The 9,225-nt window shown below is 39.3% G+C and overlaps 1 long non-coding RNA gene across 1 annotated transcript; it reads left to right on the forward strand.

Annotated features, from left to right (window-relative positions):
• The first annotated feature begins 1,128 nt into the window (after positions 1 to 1,128).
• LOC144591870 (uncharacterized) lies at positions 1,129 to 8,836 on the forward strand. Its single transcript, XR_013547037.1, has 3 exons — positions 1,129 to 1,280; positions 2,596 to 3,829; positions 8,585 to 8,836. It is a non-coding gene; the product is annotated as an uncharacterized LOC144591870 (long non-coding RNA).
• The last annotated feature ends 389 nt before the right edge of the window (positions 8,837 to 9,225 follow it).

Consider the following 9,225-nt stretch of genomic DNA (forward strand, 5'->3'; position numbering starts at 1 on the left):
ATATCGAAGGTATTTATTCACAAAATCCTGGAGTAACTCAGCAGGTCAGGCAGCATCTCAGGAGAGAAGGAATGGGTGACTTTTCGGGTCGAGACCCTTCTTCAGACTGATGTCAGGGGGACGGGACAAAGGAAGGATATAGGTGGAGACAGGAAGATAGAGGGAGGTCTGGGAAGGAGGAGGGGAAGAGAGGGACAGAGGAACTATCTAAAGTTGGAGAAGTCGACGTTCATACTACTGGGCTGCAAGCTTCCCAGGCGAAATATGAGGTGCTGTTCCTCCAATTTCCAGTGGGCCTCACTATGGCACTGGAGGAGGCCCATGACAGAAAGGTCAGACTGGGAATGGGAGGGGGAGTTGAAGTGCTCGGCCACCGGGAGATCAGTTTGGTCAATGCGGACCGAGCGCAGGTGTTGAGCGAAGCGATCGCCAAGCCTGCGTTTGGTTTCGCCGATGTAAATAAGTTGACATCTAGTCTTTCCAGGTGAGACAAAGGTTCATCTGCACCTCCTCCAACCTCATCTATTGCATCTGCTGCTCTAGATGTCAACTAGATGAAAACCCACGTAGACACAATTGAACGATTGAAAGATTAGGCATGGAAACAGGCCCATCAGCCCAGTGTCCATGCCGATCATCAATCACCCGTTCACACTGGTTCCATGTTATCCTACGTCCGCATATATTCCCGATACACTAAGGCCAATTTGCAAAGGCTATTAACCTATGGGTACTATCTGTATGAAGTTTGTGCATTCGTCCTGTGACCGCGTGGGTATTCCCCGGGTGCTCTGGTTTCCTCTCGCACTCCAAAGACGTACAGGTTTGTAGGTTAATTGGCTTCGGAACAAATTGTAAATTATCCCTTGTGTGTGTGTTGGATAGTGCTAGTGTATGGGGATTGGTGGCCGGTGCGGACTCGTTGGGCCGAAGGGCCTGTTTCCCCGCAGCATGTCTAAATCTAAATCTGAAACTAATACTAAGCGTCTGGACCCAAAGCGTCACTTATTTTCTACAGAGATTCTGCCTGAATCGCTGAGTTACTCCATCATTTTGCATCTATCACAGGCAGTACCTCAACAGGTCAGGTGTTTCATTTAATTTAATCCCTAAGAGCATATGCATCTCTTTCAGATGTGTGTGAATATCTGTGTTGCATATCTGCTTGTTGTTGAAATATCCTGCAGGTACCTACGATGTTGTGATGGTTGTTGGTGGAATAGCCCAGCAACATCTGCCATGGGAAATCCTTCCAGAATTGCTGAGAATCACCAAAACAGGTCAGTACAAAGGTCAGAAAGGGCAGAAGTAACTCAGCAGATCAGGCAGTATCTCTGGAGAACATGGATATGTGATGTTTGAGGACTTGACCCAAAACGTCACATCTCCATGTTCTCCAGAAATGCTGCCTGACCCGTTGAGCTAATCCAGTACTCCTTCAGAATGTTAACAATCACCTGCAATTTCTTGTTTCTACTCAGTAGAAAGGTCCCACAAATGAAGTGGTATCATTAGAACAGCCAAAGGAAGGAGCACACAACCCAAATAAAACATACAGGCCATGTTTAACTGGTAGAGCAAAATGGCAAGGTCACTTCACACTGACCCATACAAAAGGGATCTGGTGTTACAGAAGGATCACTCTAACTGAGCTGCACTCTAGGGTCCTGGAGTTACAGCAGGAGCACTCCACACTGAAGATGGACACAAAATGCTGAAATAACTCAGCAGGTCAAGAGTCTAGAGAGTCAAGAGTGTTTTATTGTCATATGTCCCAGATAAAGCAATGTAATTCTTACTTGCAACAAAACAGAATATGTTGTAGGGACATAGGGATTGGCTGAGAGTTCGAACCCTCGGATTGGCTAACGACGTCACGAGGTGGGCCAGCGCGGGAGAGAAGAGTTAGTCTAGTGTTGAACTCCGTCCGGTAAAGACGTATTCGTTGGTTGTCTACAGTTGTGAGTATTGCGTTTGTTACGGGGTTTTTGCCCATGCAAATAAACTCCGTCTTCAACACACACCCGCTTCTAGACTCGCCACAATGTAAACATTACACTGTAAACAAAGGAATAAACGAGAAAAAAAGGTTTGTGTGAGTGTATATATATTTATACACACATATACATACACACACACAGACATACATGCACATAAAACAAACAAACATTTCGGGTCAGGACCCTTCTTCTATCTGAAGAAGTCTGAAGAAAGGTCCCGACTTGAAAAGTCACCTGTCCATTTTCTCCAGAAATGCTGTTTGACCCGCTGAGGTATTCTATAATTTTGTGTCTATCTTTGGTACAAACCAACATCTGCAATTCCTTTTTATTTCACTCCATGTTGAGCTGTATTGTAGGGACCTGGTGTTACAGCAGGGTCACTCCACACTGCCCCATACTGTGGGGGTCAAGGTCACTCCACATTGAGCCGCACTGTAGGGACCTGGGTCCATCCAGTGTCCCCTGCTGTGACTACATGCTGTTGGACTGATTCTAGTCAGGCAGACTGCAAGCCTGAACATAGGACATCTTTTCTTCGGCAAGGTGTGATGCCATTATTTATTTTAATTGCGACTGCTGGTCTTTCTTTCAGGAGGGCTTATCTGTGTCACATGGAGGGCTGAGGAGAGTGATCACAGGAGTAAACTGCTTGCTTCCATCCAAGAGTTACTGAAGACAGGGCTGTGGGAGGAGGTTGTGAAACAATATATAGAGAAGTGGCAGAAGGACATGCTGCTCACAGGAGTGTCTGAAGAATACATTGATGGAACCGTATCTGTCTACAGGAAGAAATAACCAGAAGAGATTACACATCTGGCACAGAAGCATATGGCTACATTGCCCAGCTGTCACCATCTATTTTCTACATCAACCTTCTGCCCACTCTCATTATCAAATCTAACACTATTCCTCTCTAACCCATCTCCCTCATATGTGGGGTCCTTCAACCTGTCTACACTATTCAACTTCCCCTTTGTCTGTGGTAGAGAATTCCACATTCCATGACACTTTTGGGAGACAAGTTTCTTCTTAATCAATTCCCCACTGAATTTCTTTGTGACTATGTTACATTGAGCGACTCCTGTTTGGTTTACAAGTGGACCTTAAGACATAGCAGCATCATTTGTTATCTACTTGCCCATTCTCCTAATAGATTAATGTGCTCTTTTAATTTATTGACATACTTCGGTTTGACTGTCCCTCCATTTGCAACCCCTCATACACCTCCACTGCCCATCCACATGCACACAGACACACATACACACACACACACACACACAGATATACGCGTACAAACGCACACATATATATGCACACACAGATGGGCACAGATACACACACAGATGCACACACAAACACACACAATTTACAAATTTAATAATTGTGCTTCGGTACATAAATCATTAATGCAAACTATGAACAGCAGCAACCTCAGCACTGATCCTTGCTCCCTACTCTCCACCTTACAGTCTGAACATTTATACATTTTCACTCTTTGTTTCCTGTTCTGAAGCCAGCCACCAATCCATCATATCCCCTGATTTCCTCATTCCCTGAACTTTGTCATCAATATATTATGGACTCCTTATTGAAGGGATTCCGAAAACTGTGAAAAATTACAAGTACCGTAAAACCAATGTCTCCTGTTTTGTTCTTTCCACAAAGTTATCACCTCAAATAATTAAATAAAACCATTTTGAAACCTTGACTATTCTGGTGGCTCTTTTATTACCTCCATTTGTAGGAATTCAGGTTACGTTTCTGCCACCAGTGTCATAGAGTTGCACAGCATCAAACCAGGCCGATTCACCAACAGTTCACAGAAAGTAAGTTTAGAAAAGGGATTAGTGTAAATGTGTTCTCAATGGCTGGCGCAGTCCTGATTTGACTTGGTTGTATTTCTGTATTGTATTATCTGATTTGAATGGACGAAACAAAGCTTTTTACTGTAAAGAGACACAAAATGCTGCAATAACTCAGCGGGACAGGAAGCATCTCTGGAGAGAAGGAATGGGTAACATTTTGGGTCGAGACCCTTCTTCAAACTGTGAGTCAGGGGACAGGGAAATTAGAGACATGAAAATTAGTGATATGGAGCATGTAAGGTGTGAAAAGGACAGATCAAAGCAGACATTGGTCAACAAAATGTACATTGGTTCATTGTTGGCTGAGGGGAAGGTGATAAGCAGGCATATAAACATTAACCATTAATATAAAATTAATCATTAATTAATCAAACCTCAGTAAACGTGATAAAAATAAACCTAAACCTAATAGAATTTCCTCTTGTTTTATGGTTCTATAAGTCTATTTGCACCTTTACCAACAATGTTCAATGTCCTCTTTTACTTTAGTTGTGTTATACCTTTCTCTTCTTCTATGGATGATATTTAGGCGACTTACATTTCTTGACGACATCTCCCCCATCCCTCGCTCCATTCCCTGACTGTCAGTCTGAAGAAGAGTCTCGACCTTAAACATTATTTCACGTTCTTCTTGCGACCGTGTGAGTTTTCTCCAGGTGCTGTGGTTTCCTCCCATTTCTCAAAATAATAATATTAACAATGATACGCTTCAGAGCATATTCCGGTTTCAATCACAATCACAATCACAATAATACTTTATTAGCCAAATATGTTTTGCAACATATGAGGAACTTCATTTGCCATACAGTTATTACAATAGGACAAACAAAATACATTTTAACATGAACATCCACCACAGTGACTCCTCCACATTCCTCACTGTGATGGAAGGCGACAAAAAAGTTCAATCTCTCCCTTCTTTGTCCTCCAGCGGTCGGGGGCCTCTAACCTTCCGTTGACGGGACGATCTTGACTCCCCTAGTTGTCGGCGGGTCTTCCTCGTCGGGGTGATCAAGCTCCTGCATGGGGGGGGGTCTCAGCTCCCCCACGCAGGCGATCTACCCCGGGTCGGGGCTTGTCGAACCTCGTGCAGCTTTGGAGCTACCGATCGGTCTCAACACGAGGCTGCGAGCTCCGCGATGTTGAAGTCTGCAGGGTGCGTTGGAGCATCGATCCCAGGCAAGGGCTCCTGATAAGATGATAAGTCCACACCCCAAGGTGGGGCTCAAAGTCAGTCCCAGGCAAGGCCTCCAGCTCCGTGATGTTAGGCCGCAGAGCGACCGGAGATATGATCTGGAAAGCAATCGTATCTCTGGCAAGGTAAGAGATTGAAAAAAGTTTCCCCCTGCCCCCTCCTCCCACATAAAACAAACCAGAGAACAATAACACAAACTTTTTAAAAACTTAACAAAAACAGCAAAAAAGGTTTGAAAAGGACAGACAGTCTGTAGGCGTGGCAGCCATCGTGCGGCGCCCCCTGGTGTTTAATTGGTTTAATAGCCTGATGGTTACAGATTGTGGTAATGATTTTTGATTCCTTTGAATTGAATAAATTTTGAATTGAATTGAATAAATTTTATTAGCCAAGTATGTATACATACAAGGAATTTGCCTTGGTGCTTTGCTCGCAAGTAACAACATGATATACAGTAAGCAATTAGAAATAAAACATTATAATTTAAACAGTGTCATAGAGTTGCATAGCACTGAAAGGCAAATGGATTGATAAATTATTTCACTCATCGTTTCCCTTTCAATCAAGAGGTGTTGCCATTTTAATTCGTAAGGGTATACCATTTATACATACTTCCTCTATAGTCGACACTGAAGGTAGATATGTTATATTAGTGGGAGAACTATATTCTACAAAATTGATATTGGTGAATGTCTATGCACCAAATTTTGATAATCCGTTATTTTAAAAATATATATTTAATACCATTCCAGAATTTGGACAATATAACTTGATAATTGGAGGAGATTTAAATTGTACATTAGATCCTTATTTGGATAGATCGTCAACTCAAAGGAAAACAAAATCCAAGTCGTGTGAATTATTAAACTCTTATATAAATAGTGCAAATATAAAAGATGTTTGGAGGATTGAAAATCCTTCAGGCCGAGAGTATTCATTTTATTCACCAGTGCATAAAACTTACTCAAGAATTGACTATTTCTTGGTGGACTCCAAACTTATTCCTTATACGTATAATTCAAAATATCATAATATTATTATATCCGATCATGCCCCTTTAACATTGAGGGTGAAACTCCAAGGAGTAACGGGGAAACAGACTAATTGGAGATTTAATCCGCAAATCTTAATTGAAAAAGCATGTTATGACTATCTTAAATCGCAATTTGAAACTTTTTTTTACGCAAATGACCTCCCTGAAACACCTGCGTCCCTGCTTTGGGAAACATTTAAAACGTTTGTGAGAGGATGTATTATTGCCTTTCAAGCGTCTCAAAACAAGAAGAAGCGGGCTGAACAACATGACCTAGAAAGTCAGATTAAACAGTTAGACATAACAAATGCCATCGCTCCCTCTATTGAAATACATAATAAAATTGCAGCTCTCAAATATAAGTTAAATTATATTCTCTTAGCTCATATTTTAAAGCTTTTTCAATGTACTAAACAAAAACATTTTGAATTTGGAGATAAACCACAGAAATTGCTAGCACGTCAACTCCGCAAATTAGAAGATGATTCTACAATTCATAAAATTAGATCAGAAAACGGAGATTTGCTTAAATTACCTAAGGATATTAATCAGAGATTTTTGCAATTTTATCAGTCATTATATTCATCAAAAATAACAGATAGCTCTGCGCAGATGCAAAACTTTTTGCAGGAATGTAACCTTCCTGGTTTGAATGTGAGTGATAGAAATTCACTGGGCGCAGAAATAACTATGAAAGACGTTGAAGAGACCATTAAATCCATGAAAAATGGGAAGACTCCTGGCCCTGATGGCTTAAATAATGAATTTTATAAAATTTTTAGTGATTTGATCTCTCCACGTTTGCAAACTGTATATAGTCACGCCTTTAAACAACAGAGATTACCGCAAACTCTGACTGAATCAACAATAATCCTCATTCCTAAAATAGATAAGGATTCTGAAGACCCTGGTTCGTATAGGGCGATAGCTCTTTTAAATACTGATCAGAAGATATTAGCGAAAATCTTAGCTCATAGATTAAGTCTAGTTATAGATAAATTGATACACCCCGATCAATCAGGCTTTATAGCCAAACGATATTCATTTTTCAATTTGAGACGCTTGTTCAATATAATATATTCAAATAGACTATTAAACGAAGATTTAGCAATCATCTCGCTAGATGCTGAAAAAGCATTTGATCAAGTAGAATGGCCCTATCTTTTCTCAGTGATGGAAAAATTTCAATTAGGTGAAAATTTTTGTTCATGGGTGAAACTTTTATATACATCCCCAACAGCTAGAATATTAACTAATCAAATGCTGTCATCCAAATTTCATTTATCTAGGGGTTGTAGACAAGGATGTCCACTATCACCGCTACTATTTGCCCTTATAGAACCACTTGCTGAGAGTATTAGATCAAATCCAGATATTCATGGCTATAATACTAAACATACAACCAATAAAATTTCTTTATATGCGGATGATGTATTAATATATATTACAAAGCCAGAAATTAGCATTCCGAATTTATTAAATCTCATAACTCAATTTGGTTCATTTTCAGGTTATAGAATTAACTGGTACAAAAGTGAAATTATGCCAATAATGGAGCAGAATCCGGCCATACTTCAACAATTTCCTTTTAAAATTGCCTATGAAAAGTTTAAATATCTTGGAATTTACGTGACTAGGAAATATACTTCTTTATTTAAATTAAATTTTCCTCCTTTACTCACTAAATTACATAAAAATATCCAATTTTGGAAAACACTTCCTATATCATTAGTTGGTCGTAGTAATGCTATAAAGATGATCTTTCTCCCACAGCTACTATACTTATTTCAAGCAATTCCGATCTATCTTCCAAAAAAGTTTTTTTTTTAAATTGATTCAATAGTTACTAATTTTATTTGGGACTACAAGACTCATAGAATAAATAAAAGACATCTATGTAAGTCTAAAACTAATGGAGGAATTGCCTTACCTAACTTCTTATTTTATTATTGGGCGGTTAATATTAAAAATATAACCTGCTGGTTGGATGATTCTGATCAACAACCGGATTGGTTAAAGATGGAGAAAGAGGATTGTTTACCATTTGATATTGGTGCGATCCTCTTAGCTCCAATAAATTTAAATAAAAAAACATATGGAGGTAATCCCATTATACACAGTGTTATCCGTACCTGGAAACAATTAAAGCTTACGTTAAAATTGAGTAAATTATCTGTTTTCCTTCCTATTGCGAATAACCCTTCTTTTCAACCGTCTGTTTTAGATAGAGGATTTGCTCAATGGAAAAGTTATGGAATTAAAAGGGTGGGAGATCTTTATCATAAGGGAACTTTTCTTTCTTTTCAGGATTTACAGCAGAAGTACGGATTACATGGTAATAATTATTTTAGATATTTACAACTTAGAGATTATGTAAAATTACATATGCAAGAATATAAGTTTAGAGGTCCAGAAACACTTGATGTATGCCTGAATCGACATTATAATTCAAATAAATTAATATCCTTTATTTATAACACTCTCCTAGACACTGACATTCCGTCATCAGAATCTTATAGACGAGCATGGGAGGACGAATTGAAGCAACTCATAATGCAAGATATATGGGATGAAAGTTTACCACACCACACCACCACAGTGTCATGCCACCCCAGTAACGGACTGTTCCAGATGCTACGGTCAGGCAAACGCCTCCGCTGTCACGCTGTGAAAACGGAGAGGATGAGACGGAGCTTCTTCCCACAGGCCATCAGGACTGTCAACTTTGATAACCCCAGAGACTAAATTTTTGTCGACACTTTTTGTGCTATGTTTAGTAACTTATTAACTTTATTTATATGCTGTAACTGTAATTATTTTTGTGCACAACCCGCAGGCATTGCCACTTTCATTTCACTGCACATCGAGTATGTGTATGTGACAAATAAATTTGACTTGACTTGACTTGAACATATACACCAATGTTCATTAAATACTAGACATTCCTTAATACAATTTAAAATAATATATAGGTTACATTATTCGAAGACGAAATTAAATAGGATTTTTCCTAGTATCTCTCCTATTTGTGATAAATGTCAATTTCAAGAAGCTAATTTAACTCATATTTTCGTAACTTGTATAAAAATGCAAAACTTCTGGTTGGAGATTTTTTAAATAGTTTCTAAA

Source organism: Rhinoraja longicauda, unplaced genomic scaffold, assembly GCF_053455715.1.
Source record: "Rhinoraja longicauda isolate Sanriku21f unplaced genomic scaffold, sRhiLon1.1 Scf002594, whole genome shotgun sequence".
Taxonomy (NCBI): Eukaryota; Metazoa; Chordata; class Chondrichthyes; order Rajiformes; family Arhynchobatidae; genus Rhinoraja; species Rhinoraja longicauda.